We start from the raw sequence: 18,885 nt of genomic DNA on the forward strand, positions 1-18,885 counted from the left end.
TATGACATGCCTTTGAAAGAGATGGACTGCTGTGGTGTTGTGGTTCAGGCTCTCTGAAATAAGATTATTAAACATGCGGACATTTTCCCTTCAATAACAGACAAAAGGATGCATGTTGGTGCCTTGTGACTTGTTCCAAAGGTGAGACACACTGTAATTCTCTCCAATCACAATCCCTCTATTTTCTTGTCGGAGCTTGTCCCTCAGCTGCTTATGATTTTGACTCTGCAGTTTAAGTGATGAAGTCATGCTGATTTGATGTGCTCACATCAGTGGATCCATCCACAGCGACATACATATATTGTCTTCGTCCAAATGAGACGAGAAAATCACCATCATCATCTTATTACCAGTGGCTTTAAAAGTATAAAAGACTTTACACTACACATTTTTTTCTGACTGGCTTCCTTATGATGACATTTCACAAAACATGAAGACTTCAGTAGATGTAAAAGGTGTCCTCTTAATGGCAAAGACAACTAAATAAAGTGCATATTCTTTCTTTTCTTTTCTACTTGTGGACAACCTTGTTTGCTTGATTTCTGGTAATCCAAAAAACCATACTGATGTTTATCTCTGAAGAAGATATCCATGTCTTTTGGTGGGGTGGGCCGGACAATGTGGGTGAACTGTGAGGGCCCCTATCTTCTGTCATCAAATCATATTCTCACACTCTCTCATATGGATAAACACGCAGGAAAACATTTGTCCGAATTGAAAGGGCTGAGGTCAGAAAGTGATAGATTACTTATGGAATGCCACAGTATTGAAATTCTGGGAGGAAAACAAAGGTAGGTGTTGAATCCGGTAGCGACCATGTTTTCCATATCCATTCACAGTACCATGCAGACGTGCACCTGCAAATAATCCACACTCCATTTGAGGTGAACATGAAAACACTCTTCTTGGTTTATTGTGGATAGATTAAACAGATAAATCCTACAGAGCAGACGGAGGAGGGTCATACAGGAGCTTTAACCGACCAAGAAATGTGATGATGTCTCGTGATTCATCCCCGAGATAAGAGCCGTACGAAGCTCGGTTGTCACAGGTGGAGTTTTAAACGGCAGCTCCATTCTCTCCTGTGAAGGCTTTTCTGCCGGATCTCAAAAGAGTTCATTAAAAAAGAGGCCACACACCAGGCTTCATGATGTGTCTCATTACAATCCCATACCACAGTGTATAGGCCCTAACCTGAGTCTCTACAGGTTTAACATACAGTGTGATGGTTACAAATCACGACAACCTCAGAGACTCATGGCTCTTCTTCCTCATCTGCTTGACACTGATAAAGAAACAATAAACACATCCATTTGATGCGCTTTACGGAAGCAATTCACGCATTTTTATGATCAATCGGAAAATGAGCAACATCGGGAGATCATATTATTCAGCGCATCCTGAACCTGTGTGATCAGCTGACGCAGTCCACCGTGCGGACAGTCTGGACATATGAGATATGTATAGATACAGCTTCCCTGTGGATAGGTTGTCTGGTGGGTTGTTCTTTATTGATCCGATTTTCAGGAAACCAATGCACCGCAGGTCAGACAACCACGCACACCTCGGGAATGAAGGAATATCGTACGCAGGTATAGGTCGGATGGCAGAGGAGAAAGAGCAGCAGCACGTGGGCACTGTATATTTGATTTAGCTTCAGTGTGCGATGCTCCCGAGGCAAGAGGGCTGACATTCAAATTAGGGTTTGGAAGCAGAGATTTAATACTATATAAATTATACCCCTGTGAGCAGCTTGTCCCGCACATGGCTCTTCTTCGTTTATCTCCTTTGTTCCCACTGATGTCTGGGGGCCCATCTTCCACTATGGGTGTAAGGTGGCACCATGTTGCATATTAATTTCTCTTGTTTTTAGGCAGCAGACCACATCACTGTCAATGCCCCCAAAACGTTTTATCGACGCACGCGGCGCAGCTTGCTGAGGCTACGTAGCCATTAAGATGAACTCGAGAGAAAGAGAAAGTGCCCCTGCTGCTATAATTTAGGGCCATCAGCTCAGATTGTAATTCAAGAAGCAACATTGTGGAGGGCCTAGTGCTTTTTTATGCACAGCCATTATTGTGGCGGTGGGATACAGTAGTGGCTTTTAGCACAGGAGAGGCCACACATAGATGGGCCGTCCAAGTGTTTGACAATTGAATGTGTTAAACCGCTGCCACCATGTAGCCACACAGGCAGCCAAGGACGGGCCCTGTTTCAGGTCTTTCTCTCCCCCTCCTGCTGTCCTCTGCTCGGGGCCTCAGTGATGGGCAGAGAGGACCGGGCTGTTATCCCCTCTGGTAATTACTGCCATTAAAGCTAATCCTGGTCCAATTCAGGCTGCTTTTGTTTTGAGCTTCATCTCTTCAGTGCTGGAGAGTATCTCCTTTCAGAGAAGCACACAAAGACACAGTTTTTAGAGTTTGTAATTCTCTGTTTTATCCCCTCTGCTGGGAATAGGATGAAAAATACTCGAGATGGACGGGAGCATATCTGCTCTCTCTTTCCCTCACGCTGCCACTTTCCATCTTCTCCTACCTCCACCTGCTCTCGCGATCGCTCACCTTCATTTAGGTTGACAAAAAATGTAATTGTTAAATTCTGTGCTGGGTGTTATTGAGAGATTAACGAGATTGAGCGTGAATTTATCAATCTCTGTGACAACACTGCGATAAATGTAATTATATTCGGTACTTATTAGCGCGATGGTAATGCGGGGCCCTAATTTTCCGCTGTAATTGCGGCTCTATTTTTACGAGGTGTTAACTGCTATTAATCACATTGATGATTCAGTAAATGTAGCGCAAAGATTTCTATTCAATTCCATTTCCTCTGACCTATCTCTCAGCAGATCTGTCTCTTATCTAAGGAATAAAAGATCATTGTTACATAAAAGGGGAGAGAGAGAGAGAGAGAGACGTAGCTCTTTCCATGCAGAACCTGCTTTAATGGATTTTCTCATCCTTTTCCTCAAATCAAACTCAATGTCATAATTTTCAATTTACCAGTTTTCACTGCCACCGTTTTTTTTCCTTTTATATTTTATGAGCTGGCAAATTGTCAGCTGTCAAAGTGGCATCGTGCAGTTAGAAATAGACTGGTCCTGGTTTAAGAATGATATCTGATTGATGTCGTGTGTGTGTGTGTGGGATGGAAGGGCTGTTACACTAATCAACCTGAGAATTGTGATACCATGTCTTGTGCTCTGTGTTAATGCTGGTAACAGTATTCTACCCATCATACTAGTTGGCTATGCCACACACATGTCTCCTCCCCCTATATGGGAGGAATGGCTGCCGGTGCACATCTTTAATAAGCACCATCTGACGACTAGAATAACCAGCAGAGTTGGTGTGATAGGCAGCATGAATCCAAATGCCCTTGTTATATCCAACAGCACACTCCACCAGCTTTCCTCCAGCATGTCATCACTTTGTTTCAGTTGCCCACTCACACAGCTCGTCCTCACTCCAGATGGCGCTTCACTTCCTGGTGCCGTTCCTGCTGTGCTGGGACCTTCTCTGATTGGTCAGCCCACCTGCTCCCCCGCTGCACGTAAGATGATTGACAAGAGCCTTCCCCAAACACAGGCCCTGCCGCCGCTGACATTCTGTTGTCGAGTGACAGCCCCCGTGGTGTTGCGCTCCCCACAGATGATTCTGGGCATGACATCATTAGTTTCTCTCTATCAAACAGCTGTTCATGATTCCTGGTGTTCATAAAATCAGGCGTCTGATTCTAGGGAATGTAAATAACATAAATTAGGCTTTGCATGCGGATTGCAAAACAAGGTTTGACATTTGTTTTTGATACGTATTTATGCTAACAAAACACACAACAGCCAACAAGGAAAGCCTCTACAATCTATATATTATGCTGTCGATGGAAACAAAACAAAAAAGCTATGGCATTGTATGTTTGCCATTTTTTGTGATCTTTTCAACCTCTTAGGCCCTATGTCTTTATAGATGAGGAGTTCTTCAGAGGCACTACATTCAAAATTCCCAGCATAGCGCTCAACATGGCGATGGTTGAGCCGCGCAGCTAACGGTGCCCACAGCGCTCAGTCTTTAGCCGGGGTAGAACCGGAGGGTGGCCGCTCTGTTTCCGTAGCGACGCTGGCGATCAGGACGGCGTTATAACGCTCTGTTCACACTGTGAGCAACAAAAGAAACCAGACAGCCAAGCGTGGCCTGCTACATGGTTTGTGAGTTTGTTGGCTGAAATCATGAAGATAAATAATATATAAGAGATATTTGATTTGCAGGGCGTCATGCAGCAACTTGCACTAGAAGGCCGGCCTGGCTGTGTAAACAAAGAACAGAACAACTTGGATTGCAGTGCACACAGACTTCTCTGCCCAGGTAGACATTCCTCCACCAAGTCTTTGCCTCGTAAATAATTTGTTTGCTGCTGTATTGATCGAAAAAAATATGTCTATATTTCAGTGACAAGCTGACAAATTCTTGTTGCAATATAAGATCATCCCAAACTACAACATCAAACGTGTCCGTGGTGTTGAGTCAACAGTCTCAGCAGCCTCTCTATTGCACGGCTGTTACGATGTGTTACATTGCACCACATTGTACAGGGGTCTCGATTTTCCTGCTCACAGTGTGAACGCTCAAAGCTTCTGTCAGGTTGTTCTTTTCCCCGTAGAGAAGGAGGTAGAGAATGCCACCTGTGCTGACAGCATCGGCTGACGAGGCTGAGTGACAGGAAGAGGGCTGAGTGGTCGGACCATTGGAGGCAGCATGGTCCTCAAGCCTCGGCCAGATGGTGGGCTTCAGGTGTGTCTGCGTGGGTCTGTGGCTCATGGATCTCTGGAAAGGAAGGAGAGCAGACATCAGCGTCTGTGTATCTCGGAGGAGCAGTCTACACAGGCAGGTAATAGATACGCTGCCTCCGACACCCGGGGGCATCCTTGGGCAATGCACTGGCACGGCGCCAGCAGGAGTCAAACTTGTCATCATTCAGGCCACAGGCGGAGGTAGCCATAAGGAGAGTGTTTTATCTCATTTATTTTTATTTTTTAAGGGTTTGGTAGATGGTCCCTTTCCTAGAAGGCAAAAAATAGATAATAGATGAATAAAAGATTTTTTTTTCAACCATCATCCACTTCACCCTACACCTGCCCAGAAAACACGAATTATTTAAATTTTCAGGGCCAACCTCGAGCACTGGTGTCTCCCTTTGCAAGCTTACCAAGGCCATTCCAGTTCGTCTAACTATTGAATCCATTTTGACAAAAGGAGACTTTTATGTTGCTCTCACCTCATTGCAGACGACTTTTGACCGCAAGGAATTTGAATTGTTACGGTCTTAGTGTCTTTTTTTCTCTCCACTTCTCCAAATCTGATTCTAATGTGTGTTTCTTATTCTGTCGAGATTAGCCATCTGGCTGTGGGATGCAGGGGGGGGAATCTCTCTGCTTGTTAGTGACTGGCTTTTCACAGCTCTCCCTCTGCTGAGCTGACTGACACCGCTGCCCACTCACAGAGACAAAAATACCCCGCTAACTGGATGGCATATGTGAGACACTCACCACAGGGCACAGCTCTGTGTGCGTCTGTGTGTGTGCACAACAGAAAGAAAGACCGTGGGTGAATGAAAAAGAAAGACGGCGAGGAAACAGACAAAAAAGTGTTTTTTCTTTTCTTTCTTTCCTCAGACTAATACCTTGTCAGCCGGGGTGTGGGGGAGAGGGGGAATTAGCCTGTATGCAAAGGAAACTTGGCCGATGGCTTTCAAAGATAAACTGAACCCTCGAGTAAAAGTCCAGGACATCTTTCCCTCGGAGGGTCATGTGGGAATGTGGGAATATTTGTCCGGTGCTGAAGGCTGGGAGTAGTGAACACATGTGGGAAAGGTGGGCTGAAATATGTTGGACAAATTTGACTTTGTCAGCTGCGCCTGCTAAGCTCTTCAGATGGTCTAATTCAACCTGACGTGGCTTTACTTCTGTGGCTTCCTCTCTGGCTCGGCCACTATTTGTCTTCTCACTCATGTTATCGTCATTAGCCATGTTCGTCTCATTGTCCTGCTGTGCGGCTAAAACACACATTCCCTTAATAAAGCATTCATTGTGAACGACACAGTAGCACCTCTATGATCGAGAATAAATTCTCTTTCTTTTTCCTGGAACGTGTGAGGCTCTGCTGGGAAGTGTGAAAGCTTCACAAATACGGGTGGATTAAACCAATTTAATGCCTCAATGAAGAATGAATTGGCTGTCATTATATTTTGAGTCTTTGTATGTCATGTTCCTGAAGTAGAGACACCTAAAGTCAAAACAAAGCGTTGCACCTTCACTCGAATGAACAAAAAGCTCCATTTTTACAGCCTCAGAATACACAATAACAACTGCCACTTCTCATATGAGAAGTAAAGGGTCAAAATACACGTACAAGTAAATCACAACGTCGACAAAGCGGTCAAAGGGAAGCAGCTTTTCAACAGGGGGCGCCACACTGTAAATTCATACTTGAGATATTGTCCAGCACAGTAGTGAGGAAGTGCTTCCAGGAGGCAGCTGGTTTATTCAAACACTCACACACACTCTCTCTCACACACACACACACACACACACACAAGCTATTCAGTGCCCGTTAAGAGTTAAAAACAAGTCACCTCTCTGACATTTACACAGAGCTGCTGCTTCTTTTCAGATGCACTGCGGGATATGACAATACCCGCGGCAGGAGAGGCATTGAAAGGACTTCTGGGGAGACAGGAAGCCTCCACTAGCACGGTGCACCTGGACTACCTAAACAACCAGCACAAAAAGACCCACTTGATTGAGTGAATGTGGGAGGACAATGAGCACAATAAAACAAATGGAGTGGTGAAACAATGCCAAATGATGTCACCTGGCAGTCAACTGGACCCCTGCCACAGTGCTGGTTGGGTTGCTTGGTGCTGCCTGTTACAAGTCACTTACTCCGTACCTTGTTTATGCTCCAATTTCCCCACTACAGAGTACCTTTTTCCAAATCTATATTTTCTCTTCCCCCCCCCCCCCCTCACCAATCCGACTGAAAAGGCACAAAGAGTGAATAGGCTTTAATTCGTGCTATTTGGATGGCTTACCGATGCAATTTTTCAAAACACACTTCACAGATACTACGGGTGCCATCAAAGACCCCAGAGGAATATTAGCATAGAGGAGTGTTTGTACTTTGCATTGGTAGTCCATTTACTCTGGCAAACATCAAAGAGCCGAATATCAGCTTTGTGAATGCTTCTGTTGCATGAGATGTTTTGATGAAACGAGATGAATCTCCACGCATCCTATTCGCTGACTTTGAGCTGTCGTGAAATGAAGTGCTGCAGCTACAAAAGAGCATGATGAAAATAAATAAAAAAGTATGTCGATGTTGACATCCCTGGCTGATAAGGATTCACTTTTGTCCATAAAAAGTCAAAACTCCACACGGGAGAAAGAGCATCAGTGCACGAAAGTAACGCAATACAATAGAACTGACTAAATCTGACGAACATAATTCACAGCCAACATTGACGAACAAATGCCAACACCATACTAACATACTAATCCTCATGCAGCTGCTAATCACTGCAGCCACATTCTCAGCACTTAGCTGTTCTGCATCCAGGTTGGCTGATTTGATGAGTATCAGATAGCCCAGACCTAAGCTTCCTGTGTTGCCTCTCCATTTGGTTCCCATTTAACCCGTCTCACAGCCAATAAAAGACCTAGTCAATTACAACAAACCGGGGACTTCATATGCAGGAAATAGGCCAATTACATTAAACCCAGTGAGCTCCTGCAGCTGGCTAGCGAAGGGTTAAAAAGAGAGAAAGAAAAAAGAAAGAAGAGAAGAAGAAAAAAAGATATATGTAAAGAGGCAGGGAGTCGAGCAGGAACGGCAGCAGTTTTGGGTTTCAATCTGCCAGTTAATCTTCAAACAGCAAGCTGGCAGTGTGCTGGTCACTGATAAAGGCCCTGGTCTGTCATCACACAGCCTCACCTCCAGTCACTCAGCCCTCCTGTCAGGACGTCATCTGGAATCTGGGAAACAGCTAAGGGCAAGGAGAGAAAGGCTACAGAGAGCCGGCGGGTGGAGGGAAAGATCTGTGTTTGTGTGTTTGTGGGTTTGCATGCATGCGTCCGCTCCTCTATCAGTCTGTGCACGCTCATGTCTGTGTCTATGCGAGCCGGCCTGTGTGGATATAAATGTGCTGCGGTTGTGGCTCTCACATGGCGGTGCCACGACCCCGGTCCAGACCTCGCTCCCTCCCTTTTTACCTTCGCCTCTACGGACCTGCGCACTCTCACGCCTATACACACCCACAGCTCGGGTATGAGTTGTGAAATCAAACGCTGATAGTGTGATCATGGGTAATTGTGTGAGGAGAGCCCATAAAGTCTCAAAAGAGGGTGTATTAGTGTTTTGTGGCTGTGTTTTATGAGAAGGTGTGCTTTCACGTCTGGGGATGGCTGTGCTGAAAGGTGAGAAGGGGAGTTGTCAAAGAGCTGACTTTGTTGTTTAAAGGCAGTCCCCCTGAGGTAGGCTGCTGCTGAAAGACAATGTTTACTGCCTGCTGATTGACGCTGTAAAGGCACCCAGACGGCAATGAAGAACTAATTGGACGTGGCAGAAAGCGTCACCCGTCTTGATGTCTGCAGACCTTCCTTATTAAATGTGACACAAGATGATTTTGGGTTCCCACATCTGATTTGGAGAACTTAATTCATCCGGCAAATATGTTTTATAACATGAATGGCTGCAATTATTTTGCTGCTAATTTCTCCTCAACACTAGTCATGAATTGAAAAAAAAGCTGTTTTTCTACAGTTCAATTATCCAGCCTTGGACTAATTTTAATGAAATGTACTCATTGATGTCAGATGATCTTCAAATATTAGGAATAACCACTTTATCCATCACCATTTATATAATAATACAACATGTAATGTTTTACTGTAAACAAAAGCTATCGACCAACAGAGGATAAAAAAGAAAACAGCCGATCTGTACTGTATGTGTGCGTAATAATACTAAATGATTACCTTTCCTTCTAATCATTACCACAACTAATTGTGTTTTTGAATCTTTCTCCCCATAATTGTCCTTTCATATGCGCCTGAATGGGTGTTTTCATGTCTGTATCTTGCTGCTTAATTTGCATTCAGTCAAGATTAGTTGCTTATCTTCGCTCTGTGACCTTCAGCATGAACATTAATTGTGTGATACTTTTAGTACCGATCAGGTATGGGCTCTTCAAAACATGGTGTACGTGTACAAATGATTTATTTACTCAAACCAAGGTTGCTCCGTGTGTGTTCTGTGTGCAATCTCTTGCTGTATCCTGCATATACAAATGCTCCATTGGCAGGGGGTAGGATAACGGCTGATTTACGGTACTCGGTCTTAAGGGGATGCCCTGCTGCCACAGGAAGAATGACTGGTCTCGAACTTTAAGTATTGATTGGTGTTTGTGTCTATCCCAAATGTGAACGCAAAAGTGTAAATTCATATGCATGTCCTGCTGGAGCTTAACCCTCCTGTTGCCTTTAGGGTCAATTTGACCCCATTCAATGTTTAACGTCGGTGTTCTTTGGGGTCAATTTGACCCCAGGCTGTTTTTCACTGTGTCAAACATATCAGAAATATCAACTTTTTAATATATTTAAAGGGCTATTTAGGTAGTCAACAAACAGACATAAAGTACCTCACACTTAAACTTGGGAAACAATATTAATTCTAATAATTTTCTGGAGGTTTTAATTGCTGGGGTCAAATTGACCCCGAGGGTAAAATATGTTAGTAAATGTAAAGGTAACAGGAGGGTTAAAAGGTCATCAATTAAGACCGTGTATTAGGATTTAGTTTTTCATTTTGATTCTGCATCCAGTGATTCTGATCTGCTATAACAATTCCGTCGAATATATTTGATTTTGGTTGTGTGTGCGTGTGTAATTCTAAGGACACCACTGTGCCGTTGGATGACATTCAACTTTACATGTGTCTCCACTTTAATTCCTAAATCAGACTGAGCTGAAATAAGCTCCAAGAGTACCCTGAAACCTTGAGTCCAGACCCATGTCAAATCATCGGCATAACTAGACGCGAACAAATCTCTCGTCATTTGTCCGTGCTGCTCTGCTCGCAGTCCACTTTCTGATTAGTTCACTTTATGGGCCTGCATTCAGACAACGTCCCCCATCCTCTGTAAGCTCCGAGATCATTTCCAGGCCCTGCATCCAATAATATTTGGTCGAGCATGCATACGCTCCGGCATAGTGAGGCAACTGAGTCAGTCAATCTTTCATTAGGCTGAAGGTGAACAGGGTCACACGCCACTCCTTCACAGCCAAAGACAAGCAGCACATCTGCTATGGGGTTGATGCTTGGAATGATAATGCTTTCTCCTCCTCCTCCTCTTATTCGTCTTCCTTTCTGTCCTTCCCGGTGTCTCTCTCCTCCTGCTTTCTATCCGTCTGTCTCTTCCTCTGTCTATCTATGTCCTCCTCTCATCTGGTGGCTGCAGTAGAATAGGGCAGCAGCATTGTGTGGGAGGTGATTATGTGTGATCTGCCAACTCAGACTTGACCTTTTCCATGTTATCCCTCAGATTGAAAGCAACACTCGTGGGCTCGCCTCCTCCCATGCTTTAGTTCTGTTCATGTCACATGTTTGCTGTTGCTTTAATGTTTCAAACACATTTATCTCAGAGAAGGGACTTCTGACTGTAACCCTGCAGTAATTGTCCTTCTGCAGAAGCGTTCCATGGCAGGTTTGTGTTGGTCTGTGTGTGTGCAATTTAGCAGTACAATTACAGGAGTGGCCATTTTGAGTGAAATATAAAATCAAATTTAAAACATTTTTTTTATTATAAACTCATGCAATGCGGGGGGTGGTGGGTTTATCATATCCCGTGCTATGATATTCAGCAAAAACTGAAACAACTGTTCTTTTTTTTAAGAGGACAGCGGGGTTTGTGGATTTACTCTTGATGTAAAACCAGCAAAGCAGCATTAACAAGACAAGAGTGAAGACGGATTAATTCTGAATTGGATTTATTTGCATCATTTGGATGGTGTGTTCCATTTGAACTGCAAAGTCCATTGTTCTTTGTGCCAGTCCAATATCCAAAGCAAATGAGACCAACTTGTGTGCAATTTACTCTGTTGTCACGCAGAGCAGGCGAACACGCCTCTCTCTCTCGCTCTCGCTCTCTTTCTGCGAGCTTTGCTGTCGCAGCAGTTGCTGTCAGTTTGAGCGGTGCCTGCCCCCCAATATAATAGGGTTTTCTTGACTGCCTCCCCAGGGATTGACTGGCGGTGAAGAATTCACCACGGCTCATTTGGAGCAGGACGGGCTGCATTAAACCAGCTCCTCCGTGTCTCCAGGCGGTTCTGCGGCATTCCAACGGAGGTGTTAGTTTCACTGATAATGCTTTCACCGAAAGACGCCACTTAGGTTTACCATGCTGTCCAACGTCTCAGGCTCACGTCACAAGGCTGAGGAAGAGGGCCTCGGCATGTTGATGTCGCTGCGCTTTCAAAGACTGTCCATGTCATGTAAATGAGATGTCTGTTAAAGCACCTTAGATATCACGCATTGATAGATGACATTGTTATTCTGTTTTTCACAATTTTCACAAAAACAATGATTTATTGCATGGGCCAGGATCAGTTAAATGATAGTCGGATCAATTTATTAATTGAATTTTTTAAACAATAATTGTGTGCAAGTTACTATTACTACTATATTTAAACTGAAAGAGTACTTTTTTTGCTGTAATTAGTTCTCCAGTTCTGAAAAGTGAAGCCAATGAGGAAGTGACTTAAATGTGCACTCTCTCTACTGACCAGCAGGAGGTTGATTCCTCTGGTTGCAAACACTTTTCGCTTGATTTATTACCTAAGTAAATATTGTAAACATGACTATATGGTCTTCATCACTACAGCATGATGTTCATTTAGAAAATGATTGACCCATTTAGACTAAAACAGGCCATAAAGTCGTCCAGTCTGTGAGTTGTTCACGTTTTCGTCCTAGAACTTTAACACTTTCAGTGTGTTTTCAGTTCATCAATTGTAATATTTTGGTTGACAAAAAACTAATATTATTCGGCATGTGGTTGTACTTAGCACCTCCATTTGTGCCACTTCTGGTGGCATAAAACCAAAAACCCAGATGATGACATGAAAATGCCAAACTCGAGACTTCAAAACCGAATACAGTCCAACAACTGATAGGTGCCGCTGTGGTGACGACATGCATTTCTTATATACTATCTATGGTCCATAGTGGTCATTAAGAGATCATCATAAAATGATTTTAGTGTTCGGGAGGCAAAGTCCGCAGACCTCATTCTGTCTAAAAGGGTTTTCTTATTGAGCAGCAATAAGACATTTTTTCAGGGGAAAAAAAAGAGGGAATGTTTTGTTAAAAAGTAATTTTGCTTTCAGCTGGATTTCAGAACACTGAGGATTTTGTCCCCAATCATTTTTCATTGAAATCACCTTCAGAATGGCTTTCATAATGGCCATTATAAACAGGAGAAACAATTACAGTGTAATGTGAACCTAACCTGCAAAATATGTCGATAAACTGTTTAATTACTTGGGGTAGACAGTATACAGTGTGTTTTTGATTGGATTTGGTCAACCTTCCACATACCTAGTGTCTCACCTGGTGCGATATTCATCAACGGCCCACTTTCACATATTCAAACCATGTGCAGGCACACAATATGAGCCACATACACATTTGTAGACACACACTCCTTAACCACGGGTCAGTATCTGTGGTATGAGGGGTTCTTGTTGCTAGACAGCTGCATGCCTTGGCCTCTTCACAGCGGTCGACTGAGCTCCGAGGAGCTTGACAAAGAGGCTTAAAGTCCTCCCTAAGACTCCAGCCCCTCGGTCGTCTGCATACCCCGAGCCCAGCTCTGGAAAAGGCCTGAATGCAAGTTTAGCAGCTATGGTTACACCCCGGCAGACCCCTGCCGCCGCTCTCGCTTGCATTACCATTTTTTCCCTGGGTTGCTTCAGTCTTATAGCCCAGCAACAGGTTCCTCTGGTGCTCTCCTCATATTTCATAACACATTGAAAGAACTGATAGACATACTGCTGCTACTGGGGACTCTAGTTTTCCTCCTGTGTGTATGAACATGTACATCCATATCTCTCTCTAAGTCTCTACCAGGCCACATGCAAAAAGTGATTTGAATCTGCATTCTCTTTTTTGTTTGTTTTTGTTTTGCTTTGCTGGAGTTTCCTCTGGTGTGAGGGAGGAGCAGCTCCTCTCTGCTTACCTGCTGTACTCTGAGTGCCTCCTGTGAGGAGAATGGAGGGTCTACTATTGATATGGACCATAAATCATCACCCATATCCACCCTGTCTGGGGGCACAGGCACAGCAGGGTAGCTGAGGGTGAAAGGAGCGGCGTGCCTGCAGACATGGTCTGTAGACCCACACCATAAATGCCCAACATAAAAAGGCGGGAGAAGGACGAATGCAGAGGCAATGAGAAACTACCAATGGCATTTCAGTTAATGAGGAAGGTGTGTGTATGTGTGTGTGTGTGTGTGCGTGTGTACATGTGTTCTATAGTGGACCAGTTTGTACCTGTGAGTGTGTGCGTGTGTGGGAGGCGGTATTCAATGTCGGCAGCTGGAAGTACTCAAGCTGCTGCTGCTGCTGCGTAGAGAGAGGGAGCGAGAGAGAGAGAGAGAAAAAGAGAGAAAGAGAGAGAGAGAATGAAAGAGAAGAGCGTGCACAAGAAAGAGAGGCTAAGAGAGGTACCAGCACAGGCTCCCTCTTTACAGGGGCTGAGCTCTTGCAGAGTGAAAGCCCCTATAGAAAGAAAGCAGGGTCATCTCAACAGTGCCGGGGCCTCGCACACACAGACGCACACACACACACGCGCACACGCCAAAGCTGAACAACGCCGGGGCCAGTGTGAGTGCAGTGAGTGCACAGCAGTCCTCCTCAGGAAGCGGGCCTTGTTTAGACTTACAGCTATGTGCAAAGAATAATAAGGACCAGGACAATGTTGGTACAGACATGCAACACTCCCCGTCAACCTTTTATGTCGGCAGAATCTCCCTCTTCACTCGGACAGATACTCCCTTTGTGCGATATTGTCGATGAAAGCGGATTAGCCATACCTACGTTATGGTCAGTGCCGAGGCTCCCACCCGGCGATGCCAAAACAGTCAGATGAAAGATCTTGTGGTTTTTGAAACTCACTGCAGGTATTTCGCCATGCTCTTTCTGGAAGTTATTCAAGTCCACATCCTTTCTTCTTCTCTCTCTTTTTTTATTATCATTCTCTCATTTCTTTTATTTCTGGAGAAAAGGTTATGGAGGGGAACCGAGTCTCTCGGCTTAGGAGAGCCAAGGCTATGATTTCCACTGCGAAGTGTTAAAAATGACGGTGCACAGCTGAACTTGTATATTCAAGCATTTGGCAGAGTTACAGCTCCCCAGCTACGCCACATGTTTCAAAGTGTCAGAGTTAACAGCGAATTGAACAGGTGTCTCAGACAAGGTTTCTGTTCTTCTTGAAATGTCTGTTTGTGTCTGTGCTTTAATGCGTGGGTATGCACCGATCTCCTCTTCTTTCTGTCACATTAAAACAGTTCAGTGAGGCTCAGGGCCCCCTTCTTTCTTCCTTCTTACAGAGAGCTTCACTGTAATGGACACTTCTAGTTTTGTGGGGGTAAACACAGTCCTTTACTTTGTGCCTCTCCTTGACAGAAACATCAGTGAATCAACCTGGCGATTTCAGTGGGTCATTCCGAAAGATTCTGTTACCTTTCAACGAGCAGAGCGGGGCCCCAGGCTGAGGCCAGGGAGAGGCCAGGACATAGAGGAGGAGAGCAGAGAGAAACTCCAAGACCAAAGAAGAGACGGATCGTTTTTGATCAAGTTTATGAAAGAAATCTTTCGGGGCTAGAGTATCTGAATATGGCGAGGCACGAGCACAGATCTTGAGACGGAGTGAGGGTGTGAGAGTACTCAACTCAGTGGAAAATCCTGGAGTGCATACCGTGTTCCAATCAAAGTCCATTGACGTGGCAGGCCTGTCACAAATTATCCCAGCGGCTCTACATATGACTGAATCAGCATGGCGGATAGCTTTCTGATGAGCAATAGGTCTCCTGGTATATCGGCCAAATCACCCCCTGATGACTGCATCAACGCACAGAGTACACTTCTCTAAGTGGAAGGTGAGGGGACATCTTGAAATCAACCCTCACAAAGGTCACCTGTTGTCTTAAGAGCAGCTTTAGACCCGTGGTGCACTTTATCCTTTTGTCAAGTCTCCACAATAGATAGAGAGTAACATGGCACAATGTTCAGGTAATGGACTTGACACCGTGACATCTTTCAAGGGGAATAGTGCACCGTCAAACCGATTCCTGTGGACAGTGCCTGTGTTGCTCCGGAACCACGCATACATAACAAAGGAACATGAAGCTGTAGAAATAATTATCATGTGCAAGAAAAAGAAAGAATAGAAGAACAATTCACTTCCTCCTCTGTAAGCGCAGCGACCACATGGAGGCTAAGACACACTGGCTGCGAGGCTTAGTTTGAACCTCGTTTATCTGTCCATTACATAATGTCTAGATTGAATGGATATTGGATTCCACCGCATCCAGCAGAGTCCCATCTGCAGCTTCAGGGTGGGTACACACCAATCACGCATGAGAGACAAGGCAGAGGACACCTGATATGCCGCCGAAGCCGAGTGGATGGATTTACTCTCCCGAAGCCAACGGACCTAGCAGAGCTCTGAGCCATGAGTAGTGAGCATCTGAAGGCACACCTCTCCTCGTGTAATTGAAAGTGCACTTACTAGCAGAGCAGCAAGAATGTGTGTATATATGTTTTGCTTGAGAGATTCTCCTGGGAGGGTGTCTATGGGGCGTTTCATTTTAAGTTGCTACCTGTCACATGGGCAAACTAATCACAGAGACATATGAAAGGTGGGGGCCAGTGGAGGGGTCAGCTTCTCAGTGATGGCTTCCTCTGATGGCTGGGTGACCCCTGACCCCTGCTAGAAGATCATGGGGAAGAGATAAGCCATGTGTGACCTAAAGAAAATACTGTGGGTTCAAATATCATAACCAAGTTCGTAATTACTCCCCGTAATGCACATAAAAACTCTATTTATACAAATAATCATTGTTGTTTGCTTCAAAAAGTGCTACGTTTGTGCCCTGACAAACTAGACATTTCCATGTTTCACATGTAGAATTGTTTGGTGTGACGACGTTTCCATCTGCCTTTAAAGCTGGAATCTAGTCATCCATTTATGATATTTATAATTGGACATGTTGCATAAACCAGATTCCTGTGCTCAATAGAGCCTTTCATGGCAGTCTAATCAGACCAGACGCCACCAGACAACGGCTATATTTACTTGCATCATGTTGGAACAAGCCCCACTTGAAACAAACTACTCTTGGTTTTTGGACTCTGTTTTTCTGCGTACAGCAGCAAACAACAACAGCCTGGGTCAGGAAGTTCAGCAGCACCGTGATCAGTTTACTGTCACGGCAACAGTCTCCAAATTGCCGGTCAAATGAACCACCTTATTTATAAAGCCACAGCTCTGCAGCAGAAGAGTTGAAAAAAAGTTAAAAGAAACCCCCCACTGAACCCAAAGCGTGTTTTCACTGCCTTTCTTCTCTGCGTGGCAGCAGTATGAACCTAATGCTCAGCAGAGAGGACATTAGACTGTTTATGGTTTATTAATTGTTTCTGAGCGAGTGGCAGTCCAAGCGTGACCTGCGGTTAACTACCATATAAAACATCCACATGTTCACAACATCTGGGGGCTTCTAAGTAAACAATACAGTGAAATGCAGTTTCGATATATAACAGTTTCTTTGGCTGAACAGAAGGCGCGTCTGCCTCTGCAGCTGCTTGGCCTTTTTAACTCCCTTCACCGCGTCGGCACATGTCCACTGTCGGGGAGCAGTGCCAAAAACGGCCACTGTGTTCAATTATATTTCAGTAATTGTGTATGATACACATTAATCAAATCTAATAATCAGTTTTCAACGGCATATGGTTAGCAGGGCTGCGTACTGTCAAGTGGAGAATATCTGCGACATACTTTGTCGTGCGAGTAAGTATTCTGGACCTAAAGACAATACATTGGGTTAAAATGTCACAACCAAGTTCATAATTAGCATCAATATAATTTCATTGCCAGCTGAGGTTTACAGATGCAAAGCATCCTCGTAAATAGTTGGATGAGATGTGTGTTTGTGTGGCATAAAACACAGAGGAGGAATTAAAGTCTGATGTCATTAAAGTCTGGCAGAGTATCGCATTATTTACATGATGTAACCTTTCTCTGCCAGGACGTGTCACTCAGGACTCCATCTGCTGTGAGCGGGCGCAAAGCATCGCTGCTGCGTGTGTGTGTGTGTGTGTGTGTGGGTGTGTGTGTGTCTGTGTGTGAGTGTGGACAGCAAGCTACTGCAGCAGGCCTCTTAAATGTGACCTAAGTGATGGCCTAAAGCTGTCGGCTCCTTCCTGTGGGAAGAAGAGGACAGCTAAACAACTGATTATCTGTTCCAGTCACCCACAAATTCTACTGACAATACCTCACTGCCTAAATAACTTGTTCCAAGGGTGACAGGAGTGTGTGTGTGTGTGTGTGTGTGTGTGTGTATTGCGCTCGTGTGAGATATGAGGGGAGGGCTGCGATGCTGTACATCTTATTCTCTTCACGTCAACTTCTTACTTTGAGAACAAGAGTGCGGTTTGTTAACAATAATACTTGCTGTGGTAAATATATTAAGGCAGTACGTACAGGTCGTATAAATTTCACCCCCCTTAACATTTCCACTAAACTGATTTATAATTTCAAAGGATGTAACCGGCAACTACTTGTGTCCAGAGGCTTTTATAAATTGATTGAAACTTCATCTGTCAGAGCTTTGATGTTTTGCTCATTCTTTTTTCTTTTGCGTTATTCTTTCATCCCACTCGTTTTTATAGACCCAGAGTCTTAAGTGGGTCCATGAATGGGCTTCTTCATTGAGAACACCTGTGCAGCGGTTAAAATAAGCAGACCTATCTAATACTTCTAGCATCCCGTGTATATCTTTGAACTTCTGCTGTTCCAATATAATCAAACAGGAAGGCACACGTTTCCTGTCTTCGACCCATATGGACTGGAAGGTAACCATCAATATCCGTACAAGCTGCTGAAAGCTTTTTTCTTTTTTCTTCATCTTCCCTTTCGCCGTCTCCTGCTTACTCACTCTTTCACATTCCCTTATGTCTTTTTGAGGTATGTAAGTGTGTGCTCACTTTCCCCCCAAGAAAAAGAAGGCAACAAAGTTTGCGAGAGCTTTGAGCTTTTCCCTTGATCTGAGTACAAAGCTTTAAAGGTTCATGTTGGTTCACGTTCGCTCTCCACTGCAGCTCAAAGAGCTAATTGTGTTCAGCAACATCACAGTGTGACACGATGACTGACTAATGCATTAGCCATCGTTGTGTTTGGTAGAGACGCAAACATGCTGAATGCCCGGCGCCACTCGAACAACACACCTCGCCCATTGTGATGCGGCTCCGGGAGCCGCGTCGTGCGGCCGCTCGCCTGTTGTGACGGTCGTCGGTGTCACGGCTGGTTCACATGTTGTTTTGATCCCTGCTGTCAGAGCCCAGTGAGCTCACACAGACACAGCTGGCTTGGGTGGAGCCGCTAGGGGTAGATGAGGAGTTGAAGGACATGGATCATTGCCAACGCATTTCATACATAGCGCGTATCTTAGAAGTGCAGCTGAGAATTAGAGACAGGGGACCCTCGCCCCTCATTGTCCATCCTACCATCTGCCCGCCGGGGGCTCGTGGGCTCTGTGGCTCAGCTTCCATATTACCAG

General features: G+C 44.7%; 1 long non-coding RNA gene across 1 annotated transcript in view; it reads right to left on the reverse strand.

The window, feature by feature from the left end:
• Positions 1–887: 887 nt before the first annotated feature.
• LOC130201393 (uncharacterized) overlaps positions 888–18,885 on the reverse strand; it is a 31,145-nt gene continuing 13,147 nt past the window's right edge. The window contains exon 4 of the long non-coding RNA XR_008833175.1: positions 888–4,820. This is a non-coding gene — a long non-coding RNA (uncharacterized LOC130201393). The remainder of the gene's footprint in view (positions 4,821–18,885) is intronic.

This window comes from Pseudoliparis swirei, chromosome 11 (assembly GCF_029220125.1).
Source record: "Pseudoliparis swirei isolate HS2019 ecotype Mariana Trench chromosome 11, NWPU_hadal_v1, whole genome shotgun sequence".
NCBI lineage: Eukaryota > Metazoa > Chordata > Actinopteri > Perciformes > Liparidae > Pseudoliparis > Pseudoliparis swirei.